We start from the raw sequence: 17382 nt of genomic DNA, 5'->3' as shown, positions 1-17382 counted from the left end.
TGCTACTCTCCATGAAAATATCTAAAATATCTCCTTTTGCACACACTCCTCTCAGACTTGCTGAGTCAGCTGAATTCAGCAGCGGTTCCTTCCACACAGGCTGTGCTCTGGGCAGCAGATGCAGGGTTTGACCAAACTATTCTCTGCAGTTCCACCCCAAATATTTGTGGTTCCGAATACTGGAAACTAGAACCACGCGTGTCTCCATGCCCAAGTGTTGGGGAGGAGAAGGTAGAGATAGCCCTGTGGGATGTGGGTAGGTGGGAGTTAAAAGGATAGCAGAAGAGGTTGCAGAAGCATGGGGATGTTTAGGCGGAGGAGGGTGGTGTGATCAGAGGGCAATACATACATGCAAAAAATCAGAAACCAAGAGGCTGATCAGAAGCAAAAGAATTTCTGAAGCCCAAAGTTTGGAAATACCAGAATTAAAGTTGTCAGGGCCCCAGTGTGTCTAAGCTTTATGATACAGTCTTTAATTAGGTGACCACATACTATTTTTTCCACAGGGTCTAAAGATCATTTTCAGTGCAGGGATTGGGTGCGGTGCTGGGCGCAAAGGCTGTTGTCCCCAGCAGTCCTGCTCATATGGCAGGGGACAGCTGCAGGGATAACAGGGCAGAGCTGTGCAAGCAGCAGCAAAGATGCTCCCACGGTTGAGGAAAGCAAAGCCTCAGATCCAGCAAGGCAGGGCTCTTCCCCTGCCCTCTGACACCATGTGGGGAAATCACTGATTCCTATATTTTCACAGCCGGTCACTAATTGATGTTTTTTTGTCGGATATGTCGCTTAATACTCCCAGGTCTAGGGAGGAACATATGCACTTGAAGCCAGCAGGTGCTACGCTATGGGGCAACCTGATGCATGAGGCTGCTCCGTGTTATAGCCCGCTTTGGACAATTATGTCCTTCTAGTAAACCCTCATAGAAACACCAGAGAAAAGAAGTATTTTCAAGTCACTCAAGGGCTGGATGGAGCACCTTCAGTATTGGGGTCACAAACTGCCCAGAGCAGATAAACTAGCTGCTGGGGCTTGGCAGAGAATCAGCGCAGGACCCTCATCCCCACACATACGGTGTTTGAGAGGAGGCTTCACAGCCATCCTGGACATCGGCATTACCTCTTCTTTTGTGAGCACCACCCAGCAGCGGCCATGCTCCTTTAATACTGCAGGAGTGGATACAACATTAGCAGAAAACACGTAGCAGCAGTGGGCCCCCAGCTACGTTGTGATGCTCCCCTCGCTGCTGCTGCTGGGCTCAAATGTGCCAACAGCCACGGGGTGACCTTATGGAGGTCATTACCCTGAGCCCCTGCATCTCTTCTCCTTGTGTTTTGTCTCTCTGTTTTTTAGACTGGTAGCTTTTAAATCAGGACTTATCCTCACTGCCTTTTCACACAATGAGACACGATTTTAGTCTGGGTTTTTAAGCCCTCTCATAATCCAAGGAAAACCATCTAAAGTACTCCCAGGTCTTTACTATGTCACCACTGTTACAATGGTATCAGTACTGTCATTTCAATTTTTCTGTTCATCTCCAACACTACAGGAGCACTCTGGATGCACACACAAGTATTTGTGAAGGCGTTTGTTGCTGACCCAAAGAGAAGTGTGTTACTTTGGACCTTCCTTTTAAACATTAACACAAAGAAAAATGAAGGAGAACCAGAAAGAAAGCAAGCAGCTCACACAGCAAAATCGCTTTTGAGCAGAAATGACTCAGCCATTTTCTGCTTAAACACAAACACATACACAAAAATATCCCTGCCACATTATGCAGAAATCACCCTTATTTTAGCCGGAAAAATAGAGAGCCACTGAAGCAATATGAAAGCAGCCAAAGCCAGCCAGCTCCTGTGCCGAATCCACCGCGCTGCCCTCCCCCTCCACTCTGCTCTTCTGCGGCTTAAATCTGACAAAAAGAAAAGGGTTTTGAAAATCAGGAGGGGAGGGGGATTATTCCTGGCCTGAAATCAGACTTTTGCTGCCAAGTTTCAGCCAGAAGCAATTTCTTACAGCTGAGTTATAAAACTCTGGGAAGAAAAAGAGGCTGGGAGAGAGAGAAGGGAGGGAGATGGAGGAATTTATAATGGCAAGGCAGGCATGACCTTCACTTCAGCAACATTAGTGGGTGATGCTGGAGTCTTTCAGGGGCAGAAAGGTCCTGCATTAAACCAAAAAGATGAGACACCTTCCAACAGCAACAAGAAAATTTCTTGAGATCTTTTCTTTCTTTCTTTTTTTCTTCTTTTTTTAATTTATTTAGTTTTCAGGCCATTCTTGGTCATTTTTCTGAGTTGTTTTAAAGTACCTGTCAGCTAAACCACTGAGTCATATAATCAGATATTGTCATTTTACCGGTGACAATGTTTCTTGAACTGTGTTTTTGGCCTGTGTTTTACCTTTGGCAATTATTGAAGACCCCCACAAATGTTCAGCTAGCTGAAGGCCAGTAGGTATCAATTATAGTTCATATGCATAAAAATTGCTTCTTAAAAATTGTTTTCCATGTTTTCTAAGGTTCTCTATTAAATGCTAAAAAGCTGGACCTGTCTAACTTCAGACCAGTGGCTCAAATACCAGCCATAAATCTTTTTGTGACTATTTAAATACAAGGCTGTGCTTGTAATTCAGGACTCCTCTGATGCCCCAAGTATATGTAAAAACACTGAAGAAGAAAAATGTGCCATAGACATGGAGTTGTGAAGCGACTTGGCTAATACCACACATAGGCTTTTGGCAGATGAAGGACCTGTGTCTCATCGCAGAGTCCAGAGCTGTGCACTTTTTATCGCTGTTCTGACCTCAGGACAGTGTTTCCCATCCTTTTTAATTAAAGGGCGCACTGTTCCTTTGGAAACAAAATACCAAATAGACAAAGAAAAATATTCACAGAAAGTTTGCTGCAATGTTGTAGCAATGGTTTTTATTTCCAACTGCATAAAAAATAGATTAAATGATAAACATCCATTTGTTACTTTTATTTCACCCCTGTTTTGGTCGCTTGCATGTTTGAGGATTTCTGTGCAGGAGGATTTTGGATGGGTGGGAATAGGGTTTACAACATTCGTGGCAATGCCTCCTGATACTCAGCACCAGTCAGCCCTGTACAAGGGTTTTGCTCTAGCATAAACTGCTTCTTAGTGAGCTTGAAGTTGACCCATGCTGTCCATGCTGATACACCCTCGCTCTGACCTACAGAAAACACTACAGTGCAGGAAAATAACAGTTCTGTCTTCAAGCTATTTACGTCTTTGGTCTTGTGGCTTGTACCACTAAACATGACAGCATCTGTGGTTTATGTAGAGGTTTACCAGAGATCAGCTACCAGAGGTCATTGAACAGTCATTGACAATATCATCTATAAGGCAGGATCTGATTTAGTTGAGAATGGAGATTTCTAGTCACTGCTGATCTTGAAATGTTTATTAGTTTCATTGTATAAGCATAGGGCAGGGCCTCATACTTCCATCTTATACACAGTTGCATTTGGGCTCAAGGCACCAGGAGCACTAATATTAAAGATAAATGATGTCTGGGCTGGTTGAACAGTTCATTTCTTTTCTGTTTTGGCAATGCTGTGAAGGGCTTCATGTATCCCTGGGCCAGTTTGGGGAACTGGTTGCAAAAGGGAACTACTCATTGTTGGACTTTAAGGAAGCAGTGACTATGCCATAGCCTACAGAGACAGATCAGTTCAGATGATGCTCAGGAACTGTCCTATTCATCTGCTGGTGGTTGTTCATATGCATGCTCATGTGAGAGTCACTGATTTAGGGCCCAAATAAGAAATGTGAAGGAAATGCTCACCTTGCAGTAACCAGGTTTACAAGTCATGAAAACATGTCTCTGTCCTCCAGACTTGGCGTATTTTTTTAAAAGACCCTTCAGTGCACTCTGCTGCACAGCAGCCATTCATGTAGCTAATTTCTTTTATATTGTCTAAAAATAGTTCACGGTTTTGTATCAAGTACCCTCTGCTCTGTATCAGAATTAGGAATGGGGCCAGACCATACCCAATTACTGAAGTTACCACTGATGCTGGAAAGTATGAAAAAAATTAAGTCCGAAGTTATCCTTGGATTTCATTTTATGACAAAGTTTTGCCAAACCACACTTACATGCTACACAATTAGAAAAAGAAATGGATTCAAAAATTGTGGAGATCTTTCAGAACTGAAGTCCCATTTTTATGTATCAGTTCAACCAGTTCTTCAAAAACAGGTAAGTATCTAACTCCCACTGAAGTAATTTGAAGGCAGTTGGGTTCTGGGTGTCTTGGATATTTAAAAACTCTGGACTTCAAAGGTGCTAGATCTTACATCTTATTAAAAGTAAAAAAATTGGGCTTGCAAGTGACTTGTCCTGACAGAAGCCATTTAACTAGAATCATCCTGTTGTCAACAAGACTTGGGGTTTGAGCTAAAATGGTGTCCCTCATACTTTTTCCATTGGAAAACTGAAAATAAAGCCCTTCTGATTTTGAGCATTCATAGGGAAGATGCTTAGCCTATCTTCTATGCAGTTTCATGTTCTTATATCACAGCTGGTGTAAACTGGCCTCAGTCTGGATAGAGGTTCAAGGCTGGACCTCTCAGTGAGTCCTAGGGACTTGTATTGTCACTCAGATTCCCCGTGTTTGCTTCTTTTTGAAGTTTGGTGCCAGTTTCACACGTGAAATGTCCAATCCAGAATGCTGGTTTGACTTTGCATCTCAGTCAGCTCTGCAGAAAGTCAGCAATTACATCCTAAACCAAAACCAAAATGTAGTTAGAAGCAAAATGCAATGCAGAAGGCTAACGGAAATGCTTCTGTCTGCTCCTAGATTATTCAGTCAAAAATAATTTTTAGATATCTGGCCACTTCCCAGCGTTTCCTAAATGGAAAACTCAGTCAGCTCTAACTCCACTCCTTTTAGATGTTTGTCGCCGAGCTGAAATTGACTGGAAAGATGCAGGACAAGAGGCTGGCTGCCAGGAGGCAGGGTTTTCATCCCACTCCTACGCATAAAGCTATAAATCATATTCTGCCATCAGATCATTATTTTTCTTCTGTTTCTTATAAACACAGCAGCAGCATCAAATGAAATATGAGCTTTCCAAGGCTGTTGGATTTCCTTGTACGTACTGTAGAAGGCAACATTTGCAGACATATGGCATGCAGGCTACTCTTAGAGAAGCATTTTGAAAACTGAACTTGGACATTTTTCAGTCCAATAATGTGTAGGTGGTCTGGGTTACTAACCCTAAATCACTTCAGTGGTAACTATTTTTCCTAGTCCTACACATCAGTCTACATGACATTAGGTTTGAGGGTTTTTTATTAAATAGAAACCTCAGATATAATCCCCTGAAATGAACTGTAAAAGATTATCTTCTGGATGCATGGCTCTTTTTTTTATTATTATTGCTCATTCGGTTACAACACCCAGGAGTATGTGGGTCAAGCACACACCACTTGCAGTGCTCTGGTGAACAGGCCTCAGGCAAGCTGGATCTACTACCCGTTCCTCTACCAATTTGTCTTTCTTCCTGCCTGTTTCCCCTCCTTTTGTCAGGGAAGCATTGTTGGGATAATGACACAAAATTTGTCAGGATTTCAGTTGTTATGGGAGAGGAGGGCCATAGAAGCACCTCAAATATTTTGTTAGTTTTGCCCTTTTGGCTTACATTTACCTCCCTATCTATATTTGTGGAGAAAGATATATATAAGTGGAGGTACATACACACATATATTCATATCCATAGATAAATACGCAGACCATAGATTTTATAATGAATTGTTTTTACGTGATTGACTATTAAGTTACGCTCTTCTGTATGGGAACTGGGCTGCATAGGCCTTTTCAGAAAGGGTGCATTTCAGGGATGGCCATGGAAAAGAGCAAAGGAAGAACAGTGACGGGGTTTTGGCACAGGGACCTGTATGGGTGCAAGCCTGGAGACTACAAAGGCTGATACAGATTGTTGTGGCGGGCAAGAAAGTGTGAAAAGCTCCATGAAAAGACAATGCGGCAGGAACCTACCACAGGGGACATTGCATGCGAGGGTGGCAACATTGTCCTGACAGCAAGCACATCCAAGATCCTCCTGTGAACTCTCCTAAGCTTTGCTTCTCGTGCGCTCTGTCTCTGGATGCTGCAAGCCCGCTGCGAGCAGTGCAAGGGCTGGACCCAAGCCCAGAGGTCCCTGCTTGCAGGAGTGGGGACGGGGCACCCTAAACCACACCTGTATCAGCATGTCACATGTGCCCAGGGTCGTTTCTCAGCTTTTGGAGAACAACCCGTGTCTGCCCTGCGGACTAGGGTGGCCACATTCAAACCACCTGTGAAGAAGAACCCCTGTCCCATGCGGTCCCCCAGACTGTGCCCAAGGGAGGTTTAAGAGACAGCCAATTTCAGCCAACACATAACAGTGCCGGGGGCTGGGCTGATATTTTCACAGTACAAATGATCAAGTTCCAGTTCCTAGAAATGTTCCTCGACACCATTTAAGTTAGTGGTATGAATACAGCTCTTCACCTTGTTCTAGCTACAGCGAGGCGCTCAGACACGCACCGGGGAGGAGCTCACCCACAGCCAGTGTTCCTCTTTATAATTCCCTGCCGTAGCGTATGGCAGATGTGGCCCATCTACTGCGAGATTGGTCTGAGGACATCTTTTGTGCTGAGAGTGCAGCCAGTTTAATCACACTGTGCACCCTTTAACATGATTGCATTCATATTTATTGCTGCACTGACACAGGCAGTTTAGCTACATTGCTGATGGATACCCTAGAAAACCTCATACATTAGCTCAGTTAGAAAACCTGATTTCCTGTCTCTAAGTGAATGGAGAGATGCTTTAGAAGCTGATACAAATGTCTTATAATCCAGCTATAGCATACCATTAAGGAAATTGTCTTGAGACCAGACACTGTCAGATTGATAGTCTTTGTTTCATTTGCCAAGAGCGCAGGTGCAGATGCTATTAACAAATGCATCGAGGCCTTTTTAAAATACTACTAAGCAATTTGCTCCAAGGCTAACCTGCAGCAAGGAGTTCCTTGAGTTAATTATTCACTGTGTCAGCGCAGACAAAATCCCCAAATTAGAATTAGTAAAACACTAGAAAGTTAACCCTGAAGGCAATACCTCAGAGAAGGATCCTACATTGACAAGGAGATTGAGTAGATGACCTAATAAGAAAAAGTTAGTCCCTTTTCTAATTTCTGTTTTACGACTTTACCATATGTGCTCAAATCCCAAGCACATTACATGCTTTGGAGAACTTATCCAGCCCTGAGTGCCTCTCAAACTAATTTTTTCTTTGGATATAATATTCCTCACTGTTGTCTCTTTGGCCTTATTACTGCTGACAAGCCTGATGTGCGCATTCACACTCAATTCAATTCAATTAACACTTACTGTTTGTGCTCGAGTGTTCACAGTGAAACAGCTTTGAGGAACACTTTGGATAAAGCATGAAATCTTATTAGTTATTTGCATTTCTTTGTTCTCAGCCCACCTCAGCTTTTAGTTGTGTCTGCAGAATTATAAGTTTTTAATACCAATGAAGTAAAGAGCACAGGCAGAACTGAATGATCGAATAGGTCTTCTTCACAGCTGAATTCTGAGATTTTAAGTGGTGTTTAAAATTCAGCCAGAGCTGTGACCGCATTTTCTTGTGCTCACTCAATCCTTGATCTTGAATTGGAAGCATTCATTATTTATCCACATCTGTCATTCATAAATCTGTTTATTATGAAAGGGATTAGACACTTCCCCCATACAAATCCCATTATTCCATAGGATTTATAGTTGTACCAACTTTCTGCTTTGAAAAATGCCGCTCTCTGTCCTTTAGCAACATTGAGTGGTTGCTGCCATTTACGTAAACACAGGATAAATTCCACGCTGCAATAGCCCTTCTCAAAATAGCTGCATTCAGCCACACTGACATGCATCTCACCAGCCACTTGCACTGAGTAAAGCAGTAGTAAGACCATACACAGCGCAGGAGAAACACCTGAGAGTCCTTCCTTCCTCCCCGACATGTGGTGTGGAAAATCCGACCCTCAGACCAGGAGTGTAGAGTTACCCTGGACAACAGATCTACCACATTGGCACAACCAGTGTCACCCTTTTCGCATGCTGGGGCAAGTAGCACAAGAACAAGGTGCACAGATTGCACGGGAATTAAATACTGGTAGGAGAGTGATGTCTGCAGTAGGAGTGAACAGATGACAAAGAAACAGCACTGGGGGATCAGGCCCACAGCAGACTTAGAAGTTGGCCTTAGAAACTGAGCTAACAGAAGGTTCTTACCTGTGCCAGGTTTTTTCACCTGATAGAAGATTTATGGTACACACCAACCAAAAAGCAGATCTTGGAAAGGTACGCATTAGAGAAAATATCCTTTTGAAATGAAAATTGTCTACGCAAATGTCCCCAACCAGCAGCATAGATCTGAGATTATTTTTTTTTATTGTCCTGTTACTCTTGGACTGAATGGGTGTTGTGTTTTAACCCCAGTTAAGCACCACGCAGCTGCTCACTCACTTCCCCCCACCCCACAGGATGGGGGAGAGAATCGGGAAAAAAAAGTAAAACTCATGGGCTGAGATAAGAACAGTTTAATAGAACAGAAAGGAAGAAAATAATAATGATAATAATAATTTTAAAAAATGACAATCATAATAAAAGGATTGGAATATACAAAACAAGTGATGCACAATGCAATTGCTCGCCACTCACTGACCGATGCCCACCCAGTCCCTGAGCAGCGATTCTCCCCCAGGCCAGCTCCCCCCAGTTTATATACTGGCCATGACATCACATGGTATGGAATATCCCTTTGGCCAGTTTGGGTCAGCTGTCCTGGCTGTGTTCCCTCCCAGCTTCTTGTGCCCCTCCAGCCGTCTTGCTGGCTGAGCATGAGAAGCTGAAAAATCCTTGACTTAGTATAACACTACTTAGCAACAACTGAAAACATCAGTGTGTTATCAACATTCTTCTGGTACTAAATCCAAAACATAACACTCTACCAGCTAGCAGAAAGAAAAATTACTCTATCATCCCAGCTGAAACCAGGACAATGGGATGGCAGCACATTGAGTAACAGGGCAAGATCACTTAGTAGTACAAGGACATGTGACCGTGCTGACAACAAGCCTGTTTTCCTTCATTCCCTTGACCCAGGATACTGCAGAGAACTACTGATATATAGCCTGGGTTCAACTACTTCTAGGCACTACTGCAGGCACTCAAAAGCAGTTCTGGTGGTGCTACTCCCTGCATTTCCGAGCATGCTGCTGGCTACGTGGCTGAGCTGGGCACTGAGCTCTGCTCCTCCGATCAGCCGGCTCCGCGCAGCCAACACAGCTTTTCCCCAGCAAGGAAGCAGATGGCTCCTGGGACCAGAGTCATCCCTGGCATAAGTCATTGGGTTTCACTGAGGTAGGACTGCAGCTACACTCATCCCAGGGGTCCAGACCTTGACTGCTCATCTGCATTGCCATATGCTCTGCTATAATTGTAAGCTCTAAAGTAAAAAACAAATATGCAGCTTAAAGAAGCCTGCTCTGTGTGGTGTTATTTCACTTAAGGATTAGGTGAATCAGCCTCACTGAAGAAAGCAGTCTCTTGCCATATGCCTATACAGACCCACGGCTCCCCTGTGGAGGTGCTGCAGGGCAGAAGGGAGGCGCATGCTGTAAGCTATGTGCCAGCTCTGTGTCTCTCTGTTGTTAATGCCTGGCTATAATAAATGGTATTTAGAGAAACAGATCTATCTTTAAACAAGGCCTCATTAGGTAAATACCTGAAATCCAGCAAGGACTATCCTGAGTTCTCAAAGAAGGAGTCTTGCACCTTATTAACACCAATGTCAAAATTCCCCCTGTCATCAGTGAGCCCAAAGCATCACCTTCAGGTTCCTCTATTTCAATGCACAAATTCAGAGCTATGAAATTTTAAAAATAGAATAACCTCAGCTCTTCTTAGTATTTGCATCTCTGAGGCAGCACTTAGTTACCTAAAGCTCTTCTTTCACGCAGAGGAGAAGCAATTAGCACAATGAGTACCACACACAGAGTCAGGCACATATATATTACTGAGCATCAAGCTGTGACAACCAAAGTAATGGGGCACCAGAAAACAAATAGACAAGCGCTGTATTTGCTCCTGAGACAGAGACATAGCAAAAAAACCCACAAAAACCTACCTTAAACTAAAAAAACCCAAACCTGACTATCAATGAGGAACAGCAGCAAATACCAAGAAAAGATTAAAAATAACAGTCAGCTGTTAAAATTGTAGTACATCTTGAGGAAGAAAAGTTTAACCTGTGTATCTAACATGAAGACAAGTGATACTGAGAGTTTCATAGGCAGAAGCTATATCCTTTATGAAACCAATTAGACTAATGGGTAAAAAGGAGGCAGACTGGTAGGCACAGAGCCTTCCTTCAGGTCTGTGAACTTCTGCAGTTGCTTTTCATGGACACTACAAGCTTACCTCAGACTTTCAGATACGTGCCGGTTCCCGTCCATCTCCCTTCGAGCTGACAGAGGGTATGGCCTGACTTTGACCTATGCAAAGCTTCAAATCATTGTCTGAAATACAACTCTGTAATTCCACCACTTTTATAGCTATACAGAGTGAAGTCTTGATGGGAAACTAGTCAGATATTCCCTCCATGAGGCAAAAGGAAGGGCAGAATCCTACTTCCCTCTCCCTGAAGTGCTTTTCTGCACAGCTAGCAGAAATAAAACACTATTTATGTCACTAGCAGTGGCATATTTTATGCTCAATCCTTGCAGAAAACAGACCTCTAGAGTAATGAAGGGACAATAACTGTAATAATTTCTTCAGAGGAGAGAGATGCTTTAAAATTACAAAAAAAGTACTGGGCATGTTGCTCTTATAGGAACCATTTATCTTGCATCTACTCCCTCAACCTTCTCTTGAGCTCCAATTATGCACGAACACACTCGTGTGCATGGAGAGTACATATCCACATGAGTCCGATAGGCCAAGAATTAAAAGTCATGTTTTTCTTCCCTTTGATTTGTATTTCACCTCTTAATGCAGCCCTACTTACCCTATGGGTCTGACTTCAAAAACTCAGGCTGATAAAGTGACAGAAAATCTTTCTGCAACTAGCACAATAATTCCTGTTATCTCAAAATATATCCCAAACACATCCAAAAACTTTCAGACAGAGAAGAGTGGTCTTAGTATTAAAGGAATTTGGTTCATTACAGCTAGAAAATAGACAGGGGGTTTTGCCATCAGGTTCTACTTAGCTGGCTGTAAGATACTCATTGAATTATTTCACATAACAGTATCAGAAAACCACAGTAGATATAAAAACAATAAACAAATGGTACTGATTCTCTTCTCATTTACTTTCATTCATACCACTTTAGCTTCAGTTAACCAGTTTTCCAATTAATATAAAAGAGTAAGTTTCTATTGCAACCAATAACTCCAGAGTGATTTCATCAATTGACGCTTAGGTTAATTGAGCTCAGTGAAACTGCTGCTATTTATGTCAGAGTAAATAAGTAAATAATTGGGTTCCATATTTTATATTTTCTTACTATTTTCTTTATGAAAAATATTACTAAGTATATATGAAGGAAAGTATCAGAGCGGTAGGAATGGACGAATGCAGCACATCCACAGGATTTCCTAAGCAGGAAGATAAATATGTTTTATTATGTACAATAATTAGCACTAAAAACATTCTCAGCACTTCCATGGTACTGCTTACACCACAGCATGGTTACAGCTATCTTTTGGGGCTTGCTTTTTCCAATGCCCCAGGCAGTTTAGATCTTAGTTTGCTGCATAAAGACGAAAAAATTAATTTAGATTAAATGTGTCAACAGAGAGTATTTCCATCATTGAAGTGCAGTTTTCTCATCTTAGCCTCTACAAGATTTCCAGTAGAGACATGCCCATTTATTCGCTTCTCTACTCACTCTATAGAGCTCTGTAGGGTAGAGATAATTTTCTCGTACCTCGGTATGGCTTTGATTCTGAAAGGGAGAAGCATGGATTAAGGAAACACCCCAGCTGAGCAGCTGTTATTTGTGAATCTATCCCTCAGGCTAATCATGTAGCTCAAGACCTAATAAAGCAATGAAACAGGAGCCTCAGTGCTGGCAGGGCATTTTTTGGCATGAATTGCAACTCATCTTAACCAAAAAGGTAAAACGGTAAAAAACTAAAAGGGTTACATTTAAAGCTGTATGACATTGTTCTTAATAAACCAGATTGTGAACCTCTTACTCCCACTTTGATCAAAAAATAGAGGTAGGACAACCCCCAACAGCCTGAAATTTCAGGTACTTTGGTGTACAGCCAGGAGAGATATTTTTCTGCTAAGGTTTGAAGTAAATCCAACAGGTCATTTCTAAAACAGCAGCAATACCCTGAAAAGCATGTGTTCAGAAATAGTCCTTATTTGAAAGACCTGCTCCCCATGTTCATGGAGCAAACAACTTTCATGTGGAATTTCTGTATCTACCAGTAAAGGGAAAAAAAAAACCCACAAACCCTTTTAATTTGTAAATGGACTATATTTGATCTTACATCATTAGCAGACAATCAGAAGGTAACTCCAAAATTGCTAACATCATATTTCCAGAGAGTATTTTTTGATCTTCACATTAGACAGCTGCAAATTTATCTTACCTTCCCCTGATACTTTTCCACCAATTATAAGTCAGGAGGCATGCAAATTAACAAATTCTCAAGTTTGGGAACAAAACCTGGCAAGGCCCAATGAACTAATATGAAGTTTTCTTGATTAAATGAAAAAATAAAGCAACACATTTCTATTTTGGCCTCTTCCATTAAAAAAAAAAAGGAAATAATATTTTTTAAAAATGCCCCAAACAAGCACTGCCACCTCTTTTCTCAGTGGTTGCAAAGTCCAGCCAGGAGGTAGAAGATTGGGGTTCAGTTCTCACTTTTCACACAGAGATCTGAACCTAGAGAAGGAAGTTACAGCTATTTCATGGGGGAATTTTCTGCTGGGAAATACTTTCTGTTTTGTTTTTTTTCCCCTGTTGATGTTGTTCCACTGTATATAGAATATTGAAATATTCATTAAGCCAGAGAGAACAACTCTATATCATGGTGTTTAGGCTCTGCAGCGGAGAGGCAGGACATCACTGTCATGAATATTTCAATATTGTAAACAAAGTAGAATATATTCCATCGGAGGTATTGAAAAAACAATCTTTCTTCTCTCTCCCTCCTGCACTGTGAGATACTGAACGGTCTGGTGATTAGGGGCTGTTACTGGGAAATTAAGGTGGGCTCAGATCTCCTCAGGCAGATGAGGAAACTAAAGCCTTATTTTCTGCATTTTGAATGAGTCCCTTGCCAAATGAACTATTGAAAGAAAGGAGACAGGTGGCTTTTAAATCAAGTAATCTATCATTATGTATCTCTTTCTCTTTTCTCCCTCTCACCCTCAAAAATGAAAAATTTATGCTGACTTTTTGAACAGTTCTAAGCCCACTGAAATGCCACTTTTGGGCAGAACACTTAACAACTAAAGCTTACTCAAACCTGAGCATATTTTACGTTATTTATATGTTTTTCACAGCTTTAGGTTCAACTCTAGCATTACACAAATCATGTTTCGGCTTCTTTCTACACCTCCTCATACTTGGACAATTTCTTACCCCTGGCTCTGCACTGCAGATTGGATTAGCAAACTAATGGAAAAAATGGTCCAGAAGGGCCTCTGATAGGTGATCATTTCCATTTGGAGGTGGAAATCTTTGATTTGGTGGAGAAGTAGATGAATGGGTTGGAGGGAAGGAAAGTGGTGCATAGGAACGCAAATACATTTTACTGTAAGTAAACAGATCTATTAGAATTGACACTTATGAAAAATATTCACCTGATTTCTATGTTACATGATTACAGCCTTAAAGTTGAAAGTTACTACTAACTGTACCAGAGACTGGAATTCTTCCATGATGTATTAAAGCCACAGGTTTGGTAGCTGAAGAGGTAAAATTCTTGTGAAGTGCCTCAAAAAAGTCCTAAGCGCTATTGCATTTCTGTCTTTAAAAAAAGAGAAAAAAAATCAACATGGTCTGGTGAGCAAGGCTTCCTGAATTATGTCTGAGTCCTCATTAAAGGCACAGCATGGTATTTCTTCACAAGCTATATGGAATACAGTGCTCCTTTCCTACCTAAAAGTAGCTAGTCTGAGAGAGTAGAATTTAGGCCAGCCATTTAATTTGATTGTGAAGTTTGCTTTTATGCCTACAAGTATAACTTGGGGGCATGAATAAAGAAGTCAGGTAAGAACTGGAACAGCTGAGGACTTAGCAGAGCCTTTGGATGTTCAAAGCTTTAGCTTCCCTGGGTCTGAATGATAGGCGTACTTAGATCAGAACAAAATTTCTTCTGTTGTCTTCAGAGCTGAGAATATCTCTTTAGCTGGCTAAGAAAAATAATGTTTGGAAAATCTCTGTGTGATATTATATTATTTATATTATTTATTTTGCCTGAATTTGTTCTGTAGCCAGCATTCTGGAAGTAATGCAAGTAAAATAACTCTGCAAGGAATGATATAAATGCAGTGAACTGTCATTGCATATAGCTCCAAGAAACACTTTCCAGATATATTCACCTAGTTTTCTTCAGTGCAGTTGTCACAGGAGAGTTTATTAAGAATCCTAGTTGACAGAAATTTCACACATTTATTCTGCAATTTATTCACCAAAGAATAATCCCCAGGCTCCTAAGTACCAAGGGAATCATTGATGTTCTGGGAGACAGGCTGTTGCGTAGAGGCAATGAGCTCGCTTGTAGGTATATGCTCCTTACAGACACACATGGATTCAGGCTATGTCTGCATTCGCAAGTGAAGTGGTGCAAAAGGAGCACCAGTTATCCTATTGCAGAGTGCAACAGCAGCAAAACCATTTGTATTAAGGACCTAGCAGCTACACTGCACACCTCGTGGTTTTACTTCAGGACAGCCCTAATCTGGTCCTCAGGTCAGAACTCCTGTTAATTGCTGGAGCACATTAGGTGCTTGGTTGCCTGGAGCACATCATTTGGCTTACTTTTATCTGAAGGGATCTGGCTCATGCACTCTGAGACAAATGATGCAAACCAAAATATGGAGAGTAGGGACAATTAGGAAAGTCAAACGCACAAAGCTTGAAGCTAAAAGTTTGCTTATTCCTGACTTCAAACCCATCATTTCTACACTGTTAACTCAGAATACCATGTTCTTCATAGAAACCTCCAAGCTCCTTTCTCACAATGGTGGATAAAACTAAAGACTATTCAAAGCCACCAAAGCCAGGACCACAGAGCGCGTTACAGCCCCAGGTGCAGCTCCCATGGTAGCTGTGAGCCATCCTGGATGCCTTTGTGATGGCAGCTGGAGTGTTACAGGCTCCAGGCTGGGAGGGATAGCCATGGCATGTCTGCCCAAGGTCCCTCCCTGGGGAGGAGCAGGTGAATTCATTCATATAAATCTCTCTACCAAAATGGCACTAATGCTGGAGTCATTTAATCACAGTGAAGAAGCAATTTAGATATTCTGCTAGGATTACACAGCTACGTGGAGTTGGGGCCTCAACCATCCCAACTGGGCAGAGACTAACTTTCCAGATCAGTTAATATCAGGATGAGCCTCAGATCAAAGCTGCATATATTGAAAGAGAAGATATAAAAATTTAAGCTAAGAATATTACGATGACCTGAGAGGTGCCTGATGGCAAATTGGAAGTGGTAGTAGTAGTAGAAGTAATACTATGATCTTTACTTATTTGGTGGTTATTTGGTTTGCTTATTTGGTGGTGCTGAAGTACCCAGCTCATACACTGGCAAACAGTTCATGCCTTGTAATGCCTAAATTGAGGGAGAAGGAGCATTCACAAAGTTAGGACAATACCCAGGGAGCCTCATTTTATGTGGTTATCCAATCTTTGAAAAAGTCACATGGCTTTGGTAAACCAAAACATCTCACCAGCTTCACTGGGGGTTCAAACAGATCTGTTTTTATACCCATACACAAAGATAAAACTTCATGACGCTCAAGTTTTCCATGTCAAAACAAAAATACATACACCCTTCTTTCTGCATCTCTATCCCAGCCATGGGAAAGGCCCTCTTCCACTACGCAGTAACATCCTGAAAAGGTGTTACCAGAACCAGATCCCATAATTGTCTGATTCAACATATAAACTCAGCTTTTAATGTTATGTCAAAAAAATACAAAGAAAGAACTTTACTTGAATCTCCCACAGTTATAAAAGCAAATTGTCCTAAAAATGCACCTATGACTTTTGGAGCTAGGGCTCACATCTTGGCAGGCACAATGGGGTTGCAGCACATTACAATGGTTCCTCAACATAAATAAAAATAATCTAAATAATTTTTGGTGTCTGCACCTCTCACACAGTAGGGATCAGACCCGACTGGCCTCCTGTTGACAGTGTCATATAAATATTAAATATTAATAGTACTGTTACTGTTAATTTGGCAAAATGTGATACTGTGTAAATGGAAGCTTGTCTCTTTTGGCCGTGCTACAACAAGGAAAACACATGTTCTCAACATTTCTAGCTAGATGGCTTTCTCTTAGAAATGTTTGCTTTTCTTAAATTAACATACATGAGTGGGCTGGGGAGGTGGAGGGGGCTGCTGCCTTTACCTGAAGTTTTTCAGCCCGCTTTTTTGTGAGTCACATTTACACCTACTGGAGATCTGGGCTTGGGTGACACTTGTCTCTAATTCCGAGACAGTCTCTTATTCATCAGATAAAAACTGGGAAAAGCTATCTATCTAAACCATTCCTGTCTTTTACTTTTGTATGTTTTAATGCAGTTCTTGACCTAAATGTAGGTCAGAGACTGAAGCTAGTGGCTGGAGCAATTAAGTGCTCCATTTGACACAGCTGAAAATCAAATAAAATACTTGAGTGTTCAACCATTATATATACACATTTACTCTTATGTTTTCTATATGTTGTAATTAGGAAATATTTATTGTCATGCAATCTGGAGCCACAGTATCAACAGTGAGAAATAATCCTCATGAATACGGCTATCAGGATATTTGCCAGCATTCTCTCTTCTTTAGCATAACAAAAATGTTTCTACTTTACCCCTTCATAAATGTACTTGAAACTTGGAAGATGAAGTAGAAACTGGAAGAAGAAAAAGTCTGGAGGAGGTTTCCCTAACCCTCTCTAAGTACATATGGTAGAATATGAATTGCACTCTTAAATAGCTCTGCTACTAAAAGCTTGCAAACAGCTTAGTAGCAGAGCTATGGAAGCCTAAATGTTATTAGTTGCAACACAGCACAAAAAGGTGAGGTTTCATTGGCCATTTCATTTTAAATGGGGAGAA

The 17382-nt window shown here is 41.5% G+C and overlaps 1 long non-coding RNA gene across 3 annotated transcripts in view; it reads right to left on the bottom strand.

The window, feature by feature from the left end:
- Nucleotides 1–17382, bottom strand: part of LOC128142358 (uncharacterized) — a 35791-nt gene that overhangs the window by 17046 nt on the left and 1363 nt on the right. The window contains exons 1-3 of one of the 3 annotated variants that reach the window (XR_008235361.1): nucleotides 12004–15499; nucleotides 10493–10566; nucleotides 2916–4746 (exon numbers count right to left, since the gene is read on the bottom strand). This is a non-coding gene — a long non-coding RNA (uncharacterized LOC128142358). Of the gene's footprint in view, nucleotides 1–2915; nucleotides 4747–10492; nucleotides 15500–17382 lie in introns of those variants that run through there. The other 2 variants (XR_008235363.1, XR_008235362.1) reach the window with 2 other exon arrangements.

This window comes from Harpia harpyja, chromosome 5 (assembly GCF_026419915.1).
Source record: "Harpia harpyja isolate bHarHar1 chromosome 5, bHarHar1 primary haplotype, whole genome shotgun sequence".
NCBI classification, from domain to species: Eukaryota; Metazoa; Chordata; class Aves; order Accipitriformes; family Accipitridae; genus Harpia; species Harpia harpyja.
The sequence above is the reverse complement of the archived record's forward strand: the minus strand, read 5'-3'. Positions and strand labels throughout refer to the sequence as shown.